This window comes from Oncorhynchus masou, chromosome 32 (genome assembly GCF_036934945.1).
Source record: "Oncorhynchus masou masou isolate Uvic2021 chromosome 32, UVic_Omas_1.1, whole genome shotgun sequence".
Taxonomy (NCBI): Eukaryota; Metazoa; Chordata; class Actinopteri; order Salmoniformes; family Salmonidae; genus Oncorhynchus; species Oncorhynchus masou.
In genome coordinates, this window is record NC_088243.1 from 4437087 (window position 1) to 4461201 (window position 24115).

General features: G+C 44.5%; 1 protein-coding gene across 1 annotated transcript in view; it reads right to left on the reverse strand.

Moving 5' to 3' along the window:
• The window catches only part of LOC135525484 (phosphofurin acidic cluster sorting protein 2-like), a 140410-nt gene that overhangs the window by 115744 nt on the left and 551 nt on the right, over window positions 1–24115 (reverse strand).

Consider the following 24115-nt stretch of genomic DNA (forward strand, 5'->3'; position numbering starts at 1 on the left):
GTATGTAGTATGTATGTCCTGTATGTAGTATGTAGTATGTCTGTCCTGTATGTAGTATGTAGTATGTATGTCCTGTATGTAGTATGTCTGTCCTGTATGTAGTATGTCTGTCCTGTATGTAGTATGTAGTATGTCTGTCCTGTATGTAGTATGTAGTATGTCTGTCCTGTATGTAGTATGTAGTATGTCTGTCCTGTATGTAGTATGTAGTATGTCTGTCCTGTATGTAGTATGTCTGTCCTGTATGTAGTATGTCTGTCCTGTATGTAGTATGTAGTATGTCTGTCCTGTATGTAGTATGTAGTATGTCTGTCCTGTATGTAGTATGTCTGTCCTGTATGTAGTATGTAGTATGTCTGTCCTGTATGATGCCATCAGATCTTTCTAGGGGTCGTCGATCCAGAACCCTCATTTTAATTCTCTGTCTGTAATCTGCACAACTCAAAATGTCCTGGAGCATTTAGGAGGCAAAGCAAAGTGCTAACGGATCTCACAACCAACACAATGCAACATAATCACAAAGCTATTTGGCAGATCTCACAACCAACACAATGCAACATAATCACAAAGCTATTTGGCAGATCTCACAACCAACACAATGCAACATAATCACAAAGCTATTTGGCAGATCTCACAACCAACACAATGCAACATATTCACAAAGCTATTTGGCAGATCTCACAACCAACACAATGCAACATAATCACAAAGCTATTTGGCAGATCTCACAACCAACACAATGCAACATAATCACAAAGCTATTTGGCAGATCTCACAACCAACACAATGCAACATATTCACAAAGCTATTTGGCAGATCTCACAACCAACACAATGCAACATAATCACAAAGCTATTTGGCAGATCTCACAACCAACACAATGCAACATAATCACAAAGCTATTTGGTTCATTTGAACCGCATTCGGAAATAATGTCACTTCCCTGTAACCCTGGCCAGGAATCAGTAGCTAGGCTACCAATATGACGCTTGTTGTTGTTGTTTAGTATCAGAACATGGAGTCTCTAAGTCCTCAGTAGACACAGCAAGCTACTATCAAGTTATTCACAGAGACAGATTTGACTGGTTTGTCAAAGCCTCGCAATGCAAATGATCGAATCCTGATCTAACCCTGGCCCAACCCTGACCCAACCCTGACCTAACCCTGACCCAAACCTGATCTAACCCTGACCTAACCCTGACCCTAACCCTGATCTAACCCTAACCCTGGCCCAACCCTGACCCAACCCTGATCTAACCCTGGCCCAACCCTGACCCAACCCTGATCTAACCCTGGCCCAACCCTGACCCAACCCTGATCTAACCCTGGCCCAAACCTGACCCAACCCTGATCTAACCCTGGTCTAACCCTGACCCAACCCTAACCCTGATCTAACCCTGACCCAACCCTAACCCTGATCTAACCCTGACCCAACCCTGATCTAACCCTGGCCCAACCCTGACCCAACCCTGATCTAACCCTGACCCAACCCTGACCCAACCCTAACCCTGATCTAACCCTGACCCAACCCTGATCTAACCCTGGCCCAAACCTGACCCAACCCTGATCTAACCCTGGCCCAACCCTGACCCAACCCTGATCTAACCCTGACCCAACCCTGACCCAACCCTAACCCTGATCTAACCCTGACCCAAACCTGATCTAACCCTGACCCTAATCTAACCCTAACCCTGGTCTAACCCTGACCCTAACCCTGATCTAACCCTAACCCTGGTCTAACCCTGACCCAACCCTAAACCTAACCCTGATCTAACCCTGACCCTAACCGAACCCTGACCCAATCCTGATCTAACCCTGACCCAACCCTGATCTAACCCTGACCCAACCCTGATCTAACCTTGACCCAACCCTGATCTAACCCTGACCCAACCCTGATCTAACCCTGACCCAACCCTGATCTAACCCTGATCTAACCCGGACCCTAACCCTGATCTAACCCGGACCCTAACCCTGATCTAACCCGGACCCTAACCCTGATCTAACCCGGACCGAACCCTGATCTAACCCTGACCCAACCCTGACCTGAACCCTGACCCAACCCAGACCTGAACCCTGACCCAACCCTGATCTAACCCTGATCTAACCCGGACCAAACCCTGACCCTGACCCTAACCGGACCAGACCCTGACCAAACCCTGGCCCAACCCTGATCTAACCCTGATCTAACCCGGACCTGACCCTGACCCTAACCGGACCAGACCAAACCCTGACCCAACCCTGATCTAACCCTGACCCAACCCTAATCTAACCCTGACCCTAACCCAGACCAAACCCTGACCCTAACCCAGACCAAACCCTGACCCTAACCCAGAACAAACCCTGACCCTAACCCTGACCAAACCCTGACCCTAACCCTGACCAAACCCTGACCCTAACCCTGACCAAACCCTGATCTAACCCTGACCAAACCCTGAGAGCTGCTGAATGGAGCTATACTAGAAGTCCCCCTCTGTCTGTTAGCAGAGGACCACTGCACTTCAACAGTACACCAGGGATGCATCTCAAACGGCACCCTATTCCCTATATAGTGCACTACTTTAGACCAGAGCCCTATGGAACCCTATTCCCCACATATAGTGCACTACTTTAGACCAGAGCCCTATGGAACCCTATTCCCCACATATAGTGCACTACTTTAGACCAGAGCCCTATGGAACCCTATTCCCCACATATAGTGCACTACTTTAGACCAGAGCCCTATGGAACCCTATTCCCCACATATAGTGCACTACTTTAGACGAGAGCCCTATGGAACCCTATTCCCCACATATAGTGCACTACTTTAGACCAGAGCCCTATGGAACCCTATTCCCCACATATAGTGCACTACTTTAGACCAGAGCCTTATGGAACCCTATTCCCCACATATAGTGCACTACATTAGACCAGAGCCCTATGGAACCCTATTCCCCACATATAGTGCACTACTTTAGACCAGAGCCCTATGGAACCCTATTCCCTATATAGTGCACTACTTTAGACCAGAGCCCTATGGAACCCTATTCCCCACATATAGTGCACTACTTTAGACCAGAGCCTTATGGGCCCTGTGCACTATATGTAGGGAATAGAGTGCAGTTTCTATATCCTTTCTATCCAGTCTAAAAGGTCTTCTGACAAAGCTTATGTAGTTTTTATTACATCAGGAACTCACTTCAAAACATGGCTCTCTATTTGAGTTATGACCTCATGAGGGAGGCAGTAAAGCAGAAGAAGAAGAAGAGTTGCTGAGGGTTAAACAAAGTGCCTGAAGAAGAAGAAGAAGAGTTGTTGAGGGTTAAACAAAGTACCTGAAGAAGAAGAAGAAGAGTTGTTGAGGGTTAAACAAAGTACCTGAAGAAGAAGAAGAAGAGTTGCTGAGGGTTAAACAAAGTACCTGAAGAAGAAGAAGAGTTGTTGAGGGTTAAACAAAGTACCCGAAGAAGAAGAAGAGTTGTTGAGGGTTAAACAAAGTACCCGAAAAAGAAGAGTTGTTGAGGGTTAAACAAAGTACCTGAAGAAGAAGAAGAAGAAGAAGAAGAGTTGTTGAGGGTTAAACAAATAACCCGAAGAAGAAGAAGAAGAAGAGTTGTTGGGGGTTAAACAAAGTACCTGAAGAAGAAGAAGAAGAAGAAGAGTTGTTGAGGGTTAAACAAATAACCCGAAGAAGAAGAAGAAGAAGAGTTGTTGGGGGTTAAACAAAGTACCTGAAGAAGGAGAGTTGTTGAGGGTTAAACAAAGTACCTGAAGAAGGAGAGTTGTTGAGGGTTAAACAAAGTACCTGAAGAAGAAGAAGAGTTGTTGAGGGTTAAACAAAGTACCTGAAGAAGAAGAGTTGTTGAGGGTTAAACAAATTACCCGAAGAAGAAGAAGAGTTGTTGAGGGTTAAACAAAGTACCCGGAGAAGAAGAAGAAGAAGAAGAGTTGTTGAGGGTTAAACAAAGTACCTGAAGAAGAAGAAGAAGAAGAGTTGCTGAGTTAAACAAAGTACCTGAAGAAGAAGAAGAAGAAGAAGAAGAGTTGTTGAGGGTTAAACAAAGTACCTGAAGAAGAAGAAGAGTTGTTGAGGGTTAAACAAAGTACCCGAAGAAGAAGAAGAGTTTTTGAGGGTTAAACAAAGTACCTGAAGAAGAAGAAGAAGAGTTGCTGAGGGTTAAACAAAGTACCTGAAGAAGAAGAAGAGTTGTTGAGGGTTAAACAAAGTACCCGAAGAAGAAGAAGAAGGGTTGCTGAGGGTTAAACAAAGTACCTGAAGAAGAAGAAGAGTTGTTGAGGGTTTAACAAAGTACCCGGAGAAGAAGAAGAGTTGTTGAGGGTTAAACAAATTACCCGAAGAAGAAGAAGAGTTGTTGAGGGTTAAACAAAGTACCCGAAGAAGAAGAAGAGTTGTTGAGGGTTAAACAAAGTACCTGAAGAAGAAGAAGAAGAGTTGCTGAGGGTTAAACAAAGTACCTGAAGAAGAAGAAGAAGAGTTGTTGAGGGTTAAACAAAGTACCTGAAGAAGACAGCTGGAGCAATTAACCTTCCAACCAGGCTCTCTCAAAGTTGAAGCCTAAAAATCACTTGTTTTATTTGACGTTGATCTTCCGGGACTCACTATACGGAAGGCAAGCGACGTCTACGATCATTGTCAGACCAAACAATAGTTTGGCAAGACGGTAAACAGATCTATCAGTAGGATAACAGAGAACGGTGAGACTCAGAGAAATCTGCTCCACTACAAAATATTCATTCAAAACAAAACACATGTGTGTTTGCAGAACATGTGTGTTTGCAGAACATAATAGCACTATCCAATATATATATATATATTCACCTATTTAAACATAACAAGTGGGGAAACCTTGAGGCAGCATATTAACTACCACTATCCACTATTGTTTATGGTAATGTCCAAAACGGCACCCTATTCCCTACATAGTGCACATGGCCCGTAGGGTTCTGGTCAAAAGTAGTGCACCATGTAGGGAATAGGGTGCCATTTGAGAAGCATTCTACATTTCAGCTTTATCAGTGGAACAGGGTGTGCTGCCTGCAGTCATGTGGGCTTTGACTTCTGATTGGAGGACAACCCAGACCCAGACTAGAGGTCGACCGATTAATTAGAGACGATCTCAAGTTTTCATAACAAATCAGTAATGTGCCTTTTTTTGGACTTTGCGATTGCGATATACGAGGAGACTGCGTGGCAGGCTGACCACCTGTTACAAGAGTGCAGCTTCAAAAGGACCTTGTGGCTGCAAGGAGCCAAGGTAAGATGCAACCTAGCATTAAACTTATCTTATAAAAAACAATCAATCTTCATATAATCACTAGTTAACTACACGTAGTTGATGATATTACTAGGTTAACTAACTAGTCCTGCGTTGCATATAATCAATGTGGTGCCTGTTAATTTATCATCGAATCACAGCCTACTTCAACTTCGCCAAAATGGGTGATGATTTTTTTTAAAGCTCATTCGCGAAAAAAGCACAAATGTACCTAACCATAAACATCAATTCCTTTCTTAAAATTATTACACAAGTATATATTTTTAAACCTGCATATGTAGTTCAAAGAAATTCATGTTAGCAGGATATATTAACTAGGGAGATTGTGTCACTTCTCTTGCGTTCAGTGCAGGCAGTCAGAGTATATGCAGCAGTTTGGGCCGCCAGGCTCGTTATGAGATGAGTTTCTTCCTAACAAAGACCGTAATTAACTTGCCAGAATTGTACATAATTATGACATAACATGGAAGGTTGTGCAATGGAACAGCAATATTTAGACTTATGGATGCCACCTGTTAGATAAAATATGTAACGGTTCAGTATTTCACTGAAAGAATAAACGTTTTGTTTTGGATAATATAGTTTCCGGATTTGACCATATTAATGACCTACGGCTTGTATTTCTGTGTGTTATTATGTTATGATTAAGTCTATGATTTGATATTTGTTAGAGCAGTCGGACTGAGCGGTGGTAAACAGCAGCAGGCTTGTAAGCATTCATTCAAACAGCACTTTCCTGCATTTGACAGCAGCTCTTCGCTGTGCTTCAAGCATTGCACTGTTTATGACTTCAAGCCTATCAACTCCCGAGATTAGGCTGGCAATTCTATAGTGCCTATAAGAACATCCAATAGTCAAAGGTGTATGAAATACAAATGGTATAGAGAGAAATAGTCCTATAATTTCAATAATAACTACAACCTAAAACTTCATACCTGGGAATATTGAAGACTCATGTTAAAAAGGAACCACCAGCTTTCATATGTTCTCATGTTCTGAGCAAGGAACTGAAACATTAGCTTTTTTACATAGCGCATATTGCACTTTTACTTTACATTTACATTACATTTAAGTCATTTAGCAGACTCTTGTTTTGCACCTTCTGACATCCAGTGGAACAGCCACTTTACAATAGTGCATCTAAATCATTTAAGGGGGTGAGAAGGATTACTTATCCTATCCTAGAGTATTCCTTGAAGAGAGGTGTCTCCGGAAATTGACTCTGCTGTCCTGGCGTTGTGAGGGAGTTTGTTCCACCATTGGGGGGCCAGAGCAGCGAACATTTTGATATGTAAGTGGTAGGGAAATATGAAAGTGTTGATCAGAGCGGAGGTATTGTTCCCCTCCCAGCTCCGTCAAGCACCATGGTCTTGTAGCGGATCATTCAACTGGAAGCCAGTGGAGGCGGAGGAGCGGAGGAGCGGGGGTGACATTATTGACAAATGCGGCGTTCTGGATGAGTTGTAGGGGTTTAATGGCACAGGCAGGGAAGCCAACAGCGAGTTGCAGTAATCCAGAAGATGACAAGTGCCTGGATTTTCCTGTGTGAGGCAGGGTACTCTGCGGATGTTGTAGAGCATGAACCTACAGGAACGGGCCACCGCCATGATTTGGTTGAAAAAGGGTGTTGTCCAGGATCACGCCAAGGTTCTTAGCGCTCTGAGAAGGACACAATGGAGTTGTCATGAAGATCATGGAACGGGCAGTCCTTCCCCGGGAGGAAGAAGCTCCGTCTTGCCGAGTTCAGCTCGAGGTGGTGATCCGTCATCCACACTGATATGTCTGCCAGACATGCAGAGATGCGATTCGCCACCTGGTCATCAGAAGGGGGAAAAATTATTGTGTAAATAGCAATGATAGGAGAGACCATGTGAGGTTATGACAGAGCCAAGTGAATAATAATAATAATAGAGCCCTACATGGTGAATGGTGAGGAGACAGATTCTCGCCACGCCACCTGGTAGGAGCGACCTGTCAGGTAGGACGCAATCCAAGATGCCCAACTCGGAGAGGGTGGAGAGGAGGATCTGATGGTTCACAGTATCGAAGGCAATAGGTCTAGAAGGATGAGAGCAGAGGAGAGAGTTAAGCTTTAGCAGTGCGGAGCGCCTCCGTGATACAGAGAAGAGCAGTCTCAGTTGAATGACTAGTCTTGAAACCTGACTGATTTGGATCAAGAAGGTCATTCTGAGAGAGATAGCGGGAGAGCTGGCCAAGGACGGCACGTTCAAGAGTTTTGGAGAGAAAAGAAAGAAGGGATACTGGTCTGTAGTTGTTTACATCGGAGGGATCGAGTGTAGGTTTTTTCAGAAGGGGTGCAACTCTCGCTCTCTTGAAGACGGAAGGGACGTAGCCCTTTCTTCTCCAACACTTTGTTTTTGCATTACTTAAACCAAATTGAACATGTTTCATTATTTATTTGAGACGAAATAGATTTCTGTATTATATTAAGTTAAAATAAAAGTGTTCATTGTTCATTCAATATTGTTGTAATTGTCATTATTACAAATATATATTAAAAAAATATAACAAATATTTAAAAATAATAATAAATTAAAAATAATAATAATAAATGTTAAAAAATTTATAAAAAATATGTTTAAAAAATTTGAAGAAAAAAACAAAAAAACAAAAATAAAATAATAATAAAATAATAAAATAAATAAAATAAATAAAATAAAATAAAAATCGGCCAATTAATCGGTATCGGCTTTTTTTGTTCCTCCAATTATTTGGTGTCGGCCTTGAAAAATCCTAATCAGTCGACCTCTCATACAGACCCAGAACCGTTGAGAAACAGACATCAGTGACTTGAAGGATTAAGCGATTTCAAATACTATGCATATAAACACAACGTAGGCTAGTGGGAGGGATAGAGGGAAGGAATGGGGGAGATAGTGAAACCTCTCCCTTCGCCTCTTCCTCTCTGGCTGAAAGCAGGGTTGATCGGCCTGGGGGGGAGAGACAGAGACAGAGAGAAGGATATGAGAGAGACAGAGAAGGATATGAGAGAGAGACACACAGAAAGACAGAGAGAGACAGAGAGGCACACAGAGAGACACAGACAGAGAGAAACAGAAAGAGAGAGAGAGAGGAGAGAGAGAAGGATTTGAAAGAGTGAGACAGACACACAGAGAGAGAGGGAGAGAGAGAGAGAGAGAGAGAGAGAGAGAGAGAGAGAGAGAGAGAGACCAACCAAGGAGGGCCGACAGCAGCACCTAGATCTTCTGCACAGATTCTGTCAGACCTGGGCCCTGACAGTAAATCTCAGTAAGACAAAAATAATGGTGTTCCAAAAAAGGTCCAGTCGCCAGGACCACAAATACAAATTCCATCTAGACACTGCTGCCCTAGAGCACACAAAAAACTATACATACCTCGGCCTAAACATCAGCGCCACAGGTAACTTCCACAAAGCTGTGAACGATCTGAGAGACAAGGCAAGAAGGGCATTCTATGCCATCAAAAGGAACATACAATTCAACATACCAATTAGGATCTGGCTAAAAACTACTTGGATGAGTCATAGAGCCGATTGCCCTTCATGGTTGTGAGGTCTGGGGTCCGCTCACCAACCAAGACTTCACAAAATGGGACAAACACCAAATTGAGACTGCATGCAGAATTCTGCAAAAATATCCTCCAAATACCAAATAATGCATGCAGAGCAAAATTAGGCCGATACCCACTAATTATCAAAATCCAGAAAAGAGCCGTTAAATTCTGCAACGACTTAAAAGGAAGCGATTCCCAAACCTTCCATAACAAAGCCATCACCTACAGAGAGATGAACCTGGAGAAGAGTCCTCTAAGCAAGCTGGTCCTGGGGCTCTGTTCACAAACACAAACACACCCTACAGAGCCCCAGGACAGCAGCACAATTAGACCCCAACCAAATCATGAGAAAACAAAAAGATAATTACTTGACACATTGGAAAGAATTAACAAAAAAACAGAGCAAACTGGAATGCTATTTGGCCCCAAACAGAGAGTACACAGTGGCAGAATACCTGACCACTGTGACTGACCCAAATTTAAGGAGAGCTTTGACTATGTACAGACTTAGTGAGCATAGCCTTGCTATTGAGAAAGGCCGCCGTAGGCAGACATGGCTCTCAAGAGAAGACAGGCTATGTGCTCACTGCCTACAAAATGAGGTGGAAACTGAGCTGCACTTCCTAACCTCCTGCCCAATGTATGACCATATTAGAGAGACATATTTCCCTCAGATTACACAGATCCACAAAGAATTTGAAAACAAATCCAATTTTGATAAACTCCCATATCTACTGGGTGAAATTCCACAGTGTGCCATCACAGCAGCAAGATTTGTGACCTGTTGCCACAAGAAAAGGGAAACCAGTGAAGAACAAACACCATTGTAAATACAACCCATATTTATGCTTATTTATTTTCCCTTGTGTACATTGTTACAACACTGTATATTTATATATATATAATATGACATTTGTAATGTCTTTATTGTTTTGAAACTTATGTATGTGTAATGTTTACTGTTAATTTTTATTGTTTATTTCACTTTTGTATATCATCTACCTCACTTTCTTTGGCAATGTTAACACATGTTTCCCATGCCAATAAAGCCCCTTGAATTGAGAGAGAGAGAGAGAGAGATACATAGAGACAGAAAGAGGGTAACGGCTGTCCTGTCTCTGTCATGTCCTCACCTACCTTCTCTCTGTCCTGCCTCTGTCCTCACCTGTCTCTGTCCTCACCTGTCTCTGTCCTGTCCTGACCTGTCTCTGTCCTGTCTCTGTCCTCACCTGTATCTGTCCTCACCTGTCTCTGTCCTGTCTGTCCTCGCCTGTCTCTGTCCTGTCTCTGTCCTGTCCTCGCCTGTCTCTGTCCTGTCTCTGTCCTGTCCTCACCTGTCTCTGTCTTCGCCTGTCTCTGTCCTCACCTGTCTCTGTCCTGTCCTGTCTCTGTCCTGTCCTGTCTCTGTCCTGTCCTGTCTCTGTCCTCACCTGTCTCTGTCCTCACCTGTCTCTGTCCTCACCCGTCTCTGTCCTCACCCGTCTCCTCTCTGTCCTCGCCCGTCATGTCTTGTCTATGTCCTCGACCTGCCTTCTCCCTGTCCTGTCTCTGTCCTTTCCCAGTCCTTCAGCACCTGCCGTCTCAGCAACCTGGGGGCCGGTGTTGGATATCTCTTATATAACCTAAGAGCAGCAACACTTGCTGAATGACTCACACATTTACAGTCGTTACCTCATGTTGTGGATACTGAACCAATGGCTAGCACACATAACTCAATACATCTCTATGGTCAGGCTCAGTAACATCAGTTAGCTACAGCATGTCATCTAATGGATACTAAACACCGTCTAGCCTAAGTCTTGCTTTGTGGAACTAGACCGAGGCTATCCTTCAGACTAGAGGTCGACCGATTATGATTTTTCAAAGCCGATACCGATACCAATTATTGGAGGACCAAAGAAAGCCAATACCGATTAATCGGACGATTGAGATATATATATATATATATAAAATAATGACAATTACAACAATAGTGAATGAACACTTATTTTAACTTAATATAATACATCAATAAAATCAATTTAGTGTCAAATAAATAATGATGATAATGATAACTTGTTCAATTTGGTTTAAATAATGCAAAAACAAAGTGTTGGAGAAGAAAGTAAAAGTGTGATATGTAAGAAAGCTAACGTTTAAGTTCCTTGCTCAGAAAATGAGAACATATGAAAGCTGGTGGTTCCTTTTAACATGAGACTTCAATATTCACAGGTAAGAAGTTTTAGGTTGTAGTTTTTATAGTTTTTATAGGACTATTTCTCTCTATACCATTTTTGTATTTCATATACCTTTGATGTTCTTATAGGTACTTTAGTATTGCCAGCCTAATCTCAGGAGTTGATAGGCTGGAAGTCATAAACAGCGCTGTGCTTCTAGCATTGCCAAGAGCTGCTGGAAAATGCACGAAAGTGCTGTTTGAATGAATGTTTATGAGCCTGCTGCTGCCTACCACCACTCAGTCAGACTGCTCTATCAAATCATAGACTTAATCATAACATAATAAACACACAGAAATACGAGCCGTAGGTCATTAATATGGTCATATCCAGAAACGATCATTTCTAAAACAAAACGTTTATTCTTTCATTGAAATATGGAACCGTTCCGTATTTTATCTAACGGGTGGCATCCATAAGTCTAAATATTGCTGTTACATTGCACAACCTTCCATGTTATGTCATAATTATGTACAATTCTGGCAAATTAGTTACGGTCTTTGTCACACAGTTCACAACGAGCCAGGCGGCCCAAACTGCTGCATATACTCTGACTCTGTTTGTACAGAACGCAAGAGAAGTGACACAATTTCCCTAGTTAAAAGAAATTCATGTTAGCAGGCAATATTAACTAAATATGCAGGTTTAAAAATATATACTTGTGTATTGATTTTAAGAAAGGCATTGATGTTTATGGTTCGGTACACATTGGTGCAACGACACTGCTTTTTTCGCAAATGTGCTTTTTAAATCATCACCCGTTTCGCCGAAATAGGCTGTGATTCGATGATAAATGAACAGGCACCACATTGATTATATGCAACGCAGGACAAGCTAGTTAACCTAGTAATATCATCAACCATGTGTACTTAACTAGGGATTATGTTAAGGTAGATTTTTTTAATAAGATACGTTTAATAACTAGCTAGCACCTTACCTTGCTGCACTCTTATAACAGGTGGTCAGCCTGCCAATCAGTCTCCTCGTGGAGTAACAGGTGGTCAGCCTGCCACCCAGTCTCCTCGTGGATTGTAATGTAATCGGCCATAATCGGCGTCCAAAAATACACATTGTTATGAAAACTTGAAATCGACCCTAATTAAAATCGGTCATTCCGAATAATCGGTCGACATCTACTTCAGACACCAGCACACAGACAACAGAGACCAGCACAGTGACAACAGAGACCAGCACAGTGACAACAGAGACCAGCACAGTGACAACAGAGACCAGCCCAGTGACAACAGAGACCAGCACACAGACAACAGAGACCAGCACACAGACAACAGAGACCAGCACACAGACAACAGAGACCAGCACACAGACAACAGAGACCAGCACACAGACAACAGAGACCAGAACACAGACAACAGAGACCAGCAGCACAGACAACAGAGACCAGCACAGTGACAACAGGGACCAGCACAGTAACCAGCACAGTGACAACAGAGACCAGCACAGTGACAACAGAGACGAGCACAGTGACAACAGAGACCAGCACAGTGACAACAGAGACCAGCACAGTGACAACAGAGACCAGCACAGTGACAACAGAGACCAGCACAGTGACAACAGAGACCAGCAGTGACAACAGAGACCAGCACAGTGACAACAGAGACCAGCACAGTGACAACAGAGACGAGCACAGTGACAACAGAGACCAGCACAGTGACAACAGAGACGAGCACAGTGACAACAGAGACCAGCACAGTGACAACAGAGACCAGCACAGTGACAACAGAGACCAGCACAGTGACAACAGAGACCAGCACCAGTGACAACAGAGACCAGCACAGTGACAACAGGGACCACCAGTGACAACAGAGACCAGCACAGTGACAACAGAGACCAGTTATGATACTACTGACCAAACGTTCAACAGTTATAACACTACTGACCCCACGTTAAGTTACAATACTGTTAACTTGGGTACATAGGGCACTGGTCAAACGTAGTGCACTGTGTAGGGTTTAGGTGCCAATTGGGACGGAGCAGAAGCAGGGTTGCAGAATCCAACATAAGGGACATGGATCAATACAGAGCTGCTCCACGGGAAAGGGAAGGTACTGAGTGGCAGTTCAAGTCGCACTGAACCAGTTTAACAAGCCTCAATCTGGGAAGGCCAAATCAACTCGTGTTTGTATTTGACAACACCAGGAGGGGACAGACCAAAAAGGAGGTCAACTTGAGGTCATTTCCACGTGAACGGATCCGTGAGCACCGACATGTGAAGTTTATAGGAGCATTGTCAAATTGGGTGTCAAATGAAAATAAATTTTTCAACCATTTTCCATAACCAATAAGCAAAGGAGTAAGCAGAGACTTTCATTTCTGGTCAAACAAATGAAAACATCTAGCAGAAAAATTCTTAAAGCACATTAATGTCGGGGCCTCCCGGGTGGCGCAGTGGTTAGAGACTCTGGGTTCGCGCCCATCGCTCTGTCGTCCGGGTTAGGGAGGTCTTTGCCGGTAGGGATGTTCTTGTCTCATCGTGGCACCAGCGACTCCTGTGGCGGGCCGGGTGCAGTGCACGCTAACCAAGGTGGCCAGGTGCGCGGTGTTTCCTCCGACACATTGGTGCGGCTGGCTTCCGGGTTGGATGCGCGCTGTGTTAAGAAGCAGTGCGGCTTGGTTGGGTTGTGTATCGGAGCACGCATGACTTTCAACCTTCGTCTCTCCCGAGCCCGTACGGGAGTTGTAGTGATGAGACAAGATAGTAGCTACTAATAATTGGATACTACGAAATTGGGGAGAAAACGGGGTAAAAAAAATAAAATAATAATAATAATAATCAAATAAAAAATTACATTAATGTTGATGTAAAGACACCTGCCAGCTAATATCAACAACTATATTTTGTTTCAAAGAAATGATTTGCCCTTCTGTAAGTCTAAGAAACATTGCCTTGTGTCTTTATAATTCTGTTACCAAAAAAAAACATCTCTGTAACATATATTATTCCTCTCCATTATGAGGCTAATAAAAGTTCAAACAAGTAACAAGTCCGTGTTTTTACTGTCTTTATGAATTCTTAAGTGTTTAAAATTCATAATTCTGTTACCAAATCAGTAACGGAATTACCGACAAAATGTGTAACAGAATTACTGCAATTGAATTGGCTGCAATGGGAAATCATAGTAGTTCACACGACTGTTACGTTCAGCTCATACTGGGCCTTCAGAACACACATCTGGGTCGGTGTATATATACTGGGCCTTCAGAACACACATCTGGGTCTGTGTATATATACTGGGCCTTCAGAACACACATCTGGGTCTGTGTATATGTACTGGGCCTTCAGAACACACATCTGGGTCGGTGTATATATACTGGGCCTTCAGAACACACATCTGGGTCTGTGTATATATACTGGGCCTTCAGAACACACATCTGGGTCTGTGTATATGTACTGGGCCTTCAGAACACACATCAGGGTCTGTGTATATGTACTGGGCCTTCAGAAAGTATTCACACCTCTGGACTTTTCCCACATGATGTTGTGTTTCAGCCTGAATTTAAAATGGATTACATTTAGGTTTTTGTGTCACTGGCCTACCCACAATACCCCATAATGTCAAAGTGGAAGTGTTTTTCAACATGTTTACAAATTAATAAAACATGAAAAGCTGAAATGTCTTGAATCAATAAGTATTCAACCCCTTTGTTATGACAAGCATAAATAAGTTCAGGAGTAAATATTTGCTTAACAAGTCATATAATAAGTTGCATGGACTCACTCTGTGTGCATGTTACGGATACAGTTATCCTGTGAGTGTGTGTATCCTATGTGTGTGTTTCTTTTCTCTCCTTCTCCCCTCACAGGTGAAAATCATCACTCCCCAATCAGTCAACAATCAATCATCAATCAGAAGACACACCTCCTATTTCCTAACCTATCACAGTTCCTTCCCCATGGTTTAAAAACCCCATCATTTGTTTGTTCTAGAGCTCAATCTCTCTGTAAATGCCATGTGTGTAGGTCTCTGTGTTTCACTCTCGCTTTGTGTCTTAACCTCTCTTTTGTTTAAGCACCTCATAGCACTTTGTCATCACCTGTGAGTATTGTTTTTGGTTATGGTGTTTGTTTGTTGCTGGTGGGAAAAGGGGGAAACAAGACAAGTCTGGGCATACACTACCCGTAGGTGAACTTTGTTAAATACACTAGTTAGAACTGGGCGGACCACCCACTGTATTTTTGGTTAGTTAGTTAGCTGTTGTTAAAGTAGGCTAGTCTAGCTTAGGGGTGTTTTTGAATACTTATTGTTTCTTTCCTTGGGTCCAGCTCAGCCCCTTTTCCTGCTCCCCCATTACAGTGTTTATAAATAAACCTGGAGTTTGACAAGTAGATTTCTGTTGTCGTGGTTATTTCTTCACACTTTTACTTTGTCACAATAATAATTTGCATGAGTTATGTTACGGGTCTCATTACCATCCCCCTAGACTGTTGGACCAAAAGGGATTCGTAACAGTGCAATAATAGTGTTTAACAGTAGTTTTGAATGACTACCTCATCTCTGTACCCCACATTTAAAATTATCTGTAAGATCACTCAGTCGAGCAGTGAATTTCAAACACAGATTCAACCTCAAAGACTAGGAGGTTTTTCAATGGGCCTTCTGAGGGAGGACACCTATTGGTAGATGGGTAAAGAAAAAAAGCAGACATTAAATAACCCTTTGAGCATGATGGTTATTAATTACACTTTATATGGTGAATCAATACATCCAGTCACTACAAAGACACAGCCGTCCTTCCTAACTCAGTTGCCAGAGAGGAAGGAAACCGCTCAGGGATTTCACCATGAGGCCACTGGTGACTGTAAAATAGGTACTTAGTTTAATGCTTTACCAAGAACAACGTGAATGTTCCTGAAGCCAAGTTACAGTTTTGACTTATTAAATCTGCTTGAAAATCTATGGCAGGACCTGAAAATGGTTGTCGACAATGATCAACAACCAATTAGACAGAACTTGAAGATTTTTTTTAAAGAATAATGGGCAAATATTGCACCATCCAGGTGTGGAAAGCTCTTAGAGACTTACCCAGAATGACTCACAGCTGTTATCGCTGCCAAAGGTGATTCTAACATGTTTTGACAGGTGTTAATTCTTCTGTAAATGAGATATTTCTGTATTTTCATTTTCAATATATTTGCCAACATTTGGGGACTGTGAAGAGACACACTAGCACACACTCACCAGCACGTGGTCGTAGTGGCCTGAGGGAACACTTAATGTGTTGTGAAATCTGTTGTGAAACCATGTTGCTGGACCCCAGGAAGAGGAAAATAGCTGCTGCCTTGGCAGGAACTAAATGGGGATCCATAATAAACCCCAGGAAGAGTAGCTGCTGTCTTGGCAGGAACTAATGGGGATCCATAATAAACCCCAGGAAGAGTAGCTGCTGTCTTGGCAGGAACTAATGGGGATCCGTAATAGACCCCAGGAAGAGTAGCTGCTGTCTTGACAGGAACGATTGGGGATCCGTAATAAACCCCAGGAAGAGTAGCTGCTGCCTTGACAGGAACTAAATGGGGATCCATAATAAACCCCAGGAAGAGTAGCTGCTGCCTTGGCAGGAACTAATGGGGATCCGTAATAAACCCCAGGAAGAGTAGCTGCTGCCTTGACAGGAACTAAATGGGGATCCATAATAAACCCCAGGAAGAGTAGCTGCTGCCTTGACAGGAACTAAATGGGGATCCATAATAAACCCCAGGAAGAGTAGCTGCTTCCTTGACAGGAACTAATGGGGATCCTTAATAAACCCCAGGAAGAGTAGCTGCTGCCTTGACAGGAACTAAATGGGGATCCATAATAAATACACATTACACATACCGTAATTCCTTAGCGTGTATAAATCCACTTCCCTTCCCTTCAATAACCAACAGAGATGTTTTCATACTCAAGGTGTGATGTCATAGCTGACACCCATTCTTTCTGCCAACATTATAGATATTTAACAGAGTTTTTGGAACAGAGTTTTTGGGGGAAATGTTGTTGCATAAAAACACTGAGGAGATTTAACTCTAATTCTTGTTACCAAACATTGCATCTTCACCGTTCCTCCAGTGAATGTGGTTTTTGTGATATTTTCCCAGGCTGTACATTGTTCAATGTCGTCCTTATGCTTACAGTTGTATGGATTGGTTTGTTACACTTTTTGTTTGGCATACATTTTAAAGTGAAAGATCTGAGTCAACAGCGTAATTCCGTTCCCATGGAAATGCCCTTTGTAAAGGGCTGTACAAAACAGACGCCCTGCCCACAGAATTTATTTATTTTATTTTTTAATCTTTATTTATCTAGGCAAGTCAAATTATTATTTACAACCTAACAGCCTACCGGGGGACAGTGCGTTCACTGCCTTGTTCAGGGGCAGAACAACAGATTTTTAACTTGTCAGCTCAGGGATTCGATCTAGCAACTTTTCAGTTACTAGTCCAACGCTCTAACCACTAGGCTACCTGCTGGTTACTAGTCCAACGCTCTAACCACTAGGCTACCTGCTGGTTACTAGTCCATACGCTCTAACCACTAGGCTACCTGCTGGTTACTAGTCCAACGCTTAACCACTAGGCTACCTGCTGGTTACTAGTCCAACGCTCTAACCACTAGGCTACCTGCTGGTTACTTTCTAACCACTAGGCTACCTGCTGGTTACTAGTCCAACGCTCTAACCACTAGGCTACCTGCTGGTTACTAGTCCAACGCTCTAACCACTAGGCTACCTGCTGGTTACTAGTCCAACGCTCTAACCACTAGGCTACCTGCTGGTTACTAGTCCAACTCTCTAACCACTAGGCTACCTGCTGGTTACTGGTCCAACGCTCTAACCACTAGGCTACCTGCTGGTTACTAGTCCAACGCTCTAACCACTAGGCTACCCTGCTGGTTACTAGTCCAACGCTTAACCACTAGGCTACCTGCTGGTTACTAGTCCAACGCTCTAACCACTAGGCTACCTGCTGGTTACTAGTCCAACTCTCTAACCACTAGGCTACCTGCTGGTTACTAGTCCAACGCTCAACCACTAGGCTACCTGCTGGTTACTAGTCCAACGCTCTAACCACTAGGCTACCTGCTGGTTACTAACAACGCTTTAACCACTAGGCTACCTGCTGGTTACTAGTCCAACTCTCTAACCACTAGGCTACCTGCTGGTTACTAGTCCAACTCTCTAACCACTAGGCTACCTGCTGGTTACTGGTCCAACGCTCTAACCACTAGGCTACCTGCTGGTTACTAGTCCAACGCTCTAACCACTAGGCTACCCTGCTGGTTACTGCTTCCAACGCTCTAACCACTAGGCTACCTGCTGGTTACTAGTCCAACGCACTAACCACTAGGCTTGCTGGTTACTAGTCAACTCTCTAACCACTAGGCTACCTGCTGGTTGCTAGTCCAACGCTCTAACCACTGGGCTACCTGCTGGTTACTGACCCAACCTCTAACCACTAGGCTACCTGCTGGTTACTAGTCCAATGCTCTAACCACTAGGCTACCTGCTGGTTACTAGTCCAACGCTCTAACCAAGGCTACCTGCTGGTTACTAGTCCAACTCTAACCACTGGGGACCTGCTGGTTACTAGTCCAACGCTCTAACCACTAGGCTAACTGCTGGTTGACTAGTCCAACTCTAACCACTAGGCTACCTGCTGGTTACATAGTCCAACGCTCTAACCACTAGGCTACCTGCTGGTTACTAGTCCAACGCTCTAACCACTAGGCTACCTGCTGGTTACTAGTCCAACGCTCTAACCACTAGGCTACCTGCTGGTTACTAGTCCAACGCTAACCACTAGGCTACCTGCTGGTTACTAGTCCAACACTCTAACCACTAAGGCTAACTGCTGGCTACTAGTCCAACTAACCACTAGGCTACCTGCTGGTTATAAACTCTCTAACCACTAGGCTACCTGCTGGTTACTAGGAACTCTAACCACTGGGCTTCCTGCTGGTTACTAAACTCTCTAGGACTAGGCTACCTGCTGGTTACTAGGAACTAACCACTGGGCTATCTGCTGGTTATAAACGCTCAACCACTAGGCTACCTGCTGGTTACTAGTCCAACTCTCTAACCACTAGGCTATCTGCTGGTTACTGGTCCAACAGGAACCACTAGGCTACCTGCTGGTTACTAGTCCAACGCTCTAACCACTAGGCTACCCTGCTGGTTACTGACCCAACGCTCTAACCACTAGGCTACCTGCTGGTTACTGTCAACGCTCTAACCACTAGGCTACCTGCTGGTTACTAGTCCAACTCTCTAACCACTAGGCTACCTGCTGGTTACAGTCCAACGCTCTAACCACTAGGCTACCCTGCTGGTTACTGACCCAACGCTCTAACCACTAGGCTACCTGCTGGTTACTTAACGCTCTAACCACTTACCTGCTGGTTACTAGTCCAACGCTCTAACCACTAGGCTACCTGCTTTACTAGTCCAACGCTCTAACCACTAGGCTACCTGCTGGTTACTGTCCAACGCTGAACCACTTCTTTCTACCTGCTGGTTACTAGTCCAACGCTCTAACCACTAGGCTACCCTTGGTTACTGACCCAACGCTCTAACCACTGGCTACCTGCTGGTTACTAGTCCAACGCTCTAACCACTTTTACCTGCTGGTTACTGGTCAACGCTCTAACCACTAGGCTACCTGCTGGTTACTGTCCAACGCTCTAACCACTAGGCTACCTGCTGGTTACTAGTCCAACGCTTTAACCACTACATTTTACCTGCTGGTTACTGGTCCAACGCTCTAACCACTAGGCTACCTGCTGGTTACTAGTCCAACGCTCTAACCACTAGGCTACCTGCTGGTTACTAGTCCAACGCTCTAACCACTAATCCTTGGTTATCTAGTCCAACGCTCTAACCACTTACCTGCTGGTTTACAATCCAACGCCTAACCACTAGGCTTCCTGCTGGTTACTGGTCCAACGCTCTAACCACTGGCTACCTGCTGTTACTGGTCCAACAGCTCTAACCACTAGGCTACCTGCTGGTTAACTGACCAGCTCTAACCACTAGGCTACCTGCTGGTTACTAGTCCAACGCTCTAACCACTAGGCTACCTGCTGGTTACTAGTCCAACGCTCTAACCACTAGGCTACCTGCTGGTTACTAGTCCAACTCTCTAACCACTAGGCTAACTGCTGGTTACTAGTCCAACTCTAACCACTAGGCTACCTGCTGGTTACTAGTCCAACTCTCTAACCACTAGGCTACCTGCTGGTTACTAGTCCAACGCTCTAACCACTAGGCTACCTGCTGGTTACTAGTCCAACGCTCTAACCACTAGGCTACCTGCTGGTTACTGGTCCAACGCTCTAACCACTAGGCTACCTGCTGGTTACTGGTCCAACGCTCTAACCACTAGGCTACCTGCTGGTTACTGACCCAACGCTCTAACCACTAGGCTACCTGCTGGTTACTGACCCAACTCTCTAACCACTAGGCTACCTGCTGGTTACTAGTCCAACGCTCTAACCACTAGGCTACCCTGCTGGTTACTGACCCAACGCTCTAACCACTAGGCTACCTGCTGGTTCCTAGTCCAACGCTCTAACCACTAGGCTACCTGCTGGTTACTAGTCCAACGCTCTAACCACTAGGCTACCTGCTGGTTACTGACCCAACGCTCTAACCACTAGGCTACCTGCTGGTTACTAGTCCAACACTCTAACCACTAGGCTACCTGCTGGTTACTGACCCAACGCTCTAACCACTAGGCTACCTGCTGGTTACTAGTCCAACTCTCTAACCACTAGGCTACCTGCTGGTTACTAGTCCAACGCTCTAACCACTAGGCTACCTGCTGGTTACTGACCCAACGCTCTAACCACTAGGCTACCTGCTGGTTCCTAGTCCAACGCTCTAACCACTAGGCTACCTGCTGGTTACTGACCCAACTCTCTAACCACTAGGCTACCTGCTGGTTACTAGTCCAACGCTCTAACCACTAGGCTACCTGCTGGTTACTAGTCCAACGCTCTAACCACTAGGCTACCTGCTGGTTACTGGTCCAACGCTCTAACCACTAGGCTACCTGCTGGTTACTGACCCAACGCTCTAACCACTAGGCTACCTGCTGGTTACTGACCCAACTCTCTAACCACTAGGCTACCTGCTGGTTACTAGTCCAACGCTCTAACCACTAGGCTACCTGCTGGTTACTGACTCCAACGCTCTAACCACTAGGCTACCTGCTGGTTACTAGTCCAACGCTCTAACCACTAGGCTACCTGCTGGTTACTAGTCCAACGCTCTAACCACTAGGCTACCTGCTGGTTACTGGTCCAACGCTCTAACCACTAGGCTACCTGCTGGTTACTAGTCCAACGCTCTAACCACTAGGCTACCTGCTGGTTACTGGTCCAACGCTCTAACCACTAGGCTACCTGCTGGCTACTGAGTCCAACGCTCTAACCACTAGGCTACCTGCTGGTTACTGACCCAACTCTCTAACCACTAGGCTACCTGCTGGTTACTGACCCAACTCTCTAACCACTAGGCTACCTGCTGGTTACTAGTCCAACGCTCTAACCACTAGGCTACCTGCTGGTTACTAGTCCAACTCTCTAACCACTAGGCTACCCTGCCGCCCCAGATTCTCAACAATGATCTCTGAAAAGGATGCCAAGGCTTGACTAGTATATTTACGAGTACAGCCTCAGTCCACACAGGGGGGGGGGTGACGTACTGTAAGTAAATAGAATCCAGGACAGGGTCTGTATTCAGAAAGCATCTAGGATCAGATCCCCCTGTGTCCTTATTCACTATGATCTTAAACGAGCTGCTACTCTGAGACCGAGCTCAACGCTGACCTACTTCAGTGTGTAGCAGGTCTGCCTGTATCAAGCCAAGCCGTGACATGACCAAACAGCTTCTAGGGCCAAGTGCTGCTGGAAGTCTTCCAAGCTTCCTCAGAGAAACAAGCTGTCGGGAGAGGAAGCATCCCAAATGACACCCTATTCCCTATCTAGTGCACACTATTCCCTATAGTGTAGTACTTTTCACCAAAGCCTACGGGGCACTGGTCAAGCTCAGGTCAAAAGTAGAGCACTGTGTAGGGAATAGTTAGGGTGGCATCTGGGAACGCAAACAGTGTTCAAGAGATTTCTGCTCCATCACTGTTTGTTTCAATGTTTCGATTCAGTTCTGCCATTGGGCGAGGTCTATATTACTGTCCTGCCATTGGGCTAGGTCTATATTACTGTCCTGCCATTGGGCTAGGTCTATATTCCTGTCCTGCCATTGGGCTAGGTCTATATTACTGTCCTGCCATTGGGCTAGGTCTATATTCCTGTCCTGCCATTGGGCTAGGTCTATATTCCTGTCCTGCCATTGGGCTAGGTCTATATTCCTGTCCTGCCATTGGGCTAGGTCTATATTCCTGTCCTGCCATTGGGCTAGGTCTATATTCCTGTCCTGCCATTGGGCTAGGTCTATATTCCTGTCCTGCCATTGGGCTAGGTCTATATTCCTGTCCTGCCATTGGGCTAGGTCTATATTCCTGTCCTGCCATTGGGCTAGGTCTATATTCCTGTTCTGCCATTGGGCTAGGTCTATATTACTGTCCTGCCATTGGGCCTATTACTGTCCTGCCATTGGGCTAGGTCTATATTACTGTCCTGCCATTGGGCTAGGTCTATATTACTGTCCTGCCATTGGGCTAGGTCTATATTACTGTCCTGCCATTGGGCTAGGTCTATATTCCTGTCCTGCCATTGGGCTAGGTCTATATTCCTGTCCTGCCATTGGGCTAGGTCTATATTCCTGTCCTGCCATTGGGCTAGGTCTATATTCCTGTCCTGCCATTGGGCTAGGTCTATATTCCTGTCCTGCCATTGGGCTAGGTCTATATTACTGTCCTGCCATTGGGCGAGGTCTATATTACTGTCCTGCCATTGGGCTATTGCTTTGTGCGACAATGGTTGTCTCCGTAGGTCTGTCTTGTCCCTCCAGTGGGCTACCAGCACGAGCCTGGTGGAACGAAGCAGACTTCACTTTCACCCCCAGGCTAGGCTACCCTGAATAGCATCTGATTTCCTCTTCAGAAGATGTTTTCATGTTTGGCATGACAACAACCACAAGAGGTAAAGAATAGCCAACTCATATGGTCGTTGTCATGCCAGCCATATGGTCGTTGTCATGCCAGCCAAACATGAAAACATGTTATTACTCGCTCGCCACAGCTGATCATCACCAGATGTGGACATCATCCTTGGCACTTCACGACAGGTCAGAAAAGGAGATGAGGGCATCCAAAACTTGAAAAAACAAATCCACTGGGTGGCACTTACAAAGCCGACTGGTTTTTAATATAAGTCAGACTTATAAGCACCACCAATATAGTTTCATTGCTGTGCTATGGATGTCAGTCTATCCATCACTGCTGTTGGCATTGGTGGTGGGGGGGACTCATCGGTCCTTGTCCAAGGTTAGTGTCTCACTCAGCCTGGTCTCATACACTAGACGTAACATGGTAAACGAAAATCCGGAACGAACGCTGGTACGGTTACATAGGACAGAAGGTTATTTATTAAGGCTAAAACAAAAGGGGAGGGAGGTTGGTCGGGTGTAAGGGGTGGCCATAACACGCTTACATCTAGGATGCGTGTTCGAATCTCATCACGGATAACTCTAGCATTTTAACTAATTTACAACTACTTAGCATGTTAGCTAAACCTTCCCCTAACCTTAACCATTTAACCTACCTCTGAACCCTAACCTACCTAACGTTTAGCCACAACACATTGGCATACTTAACACAGCATACTTATTGTAAATTTGTAGAATAATGTATGAATTGCAATTCGTAACATATCCTAACAATTGTAATGTCACATATGATTTACAATTAGTAACATATCATACAAAATGTATGAAGGAAATCCACAAATGAATATCATACCAAACGTAATATATCATACCAACTGGATACAACCGATTTTATTTACTATGTTACGTCTACCCCGTGAGTCCATGTTGTCTCGATATAGCGAACTAGCACTGCCTAAACTTTGGCAGAGTACTGCAGTGGTTAACTAGCTATCCATCTTTGGA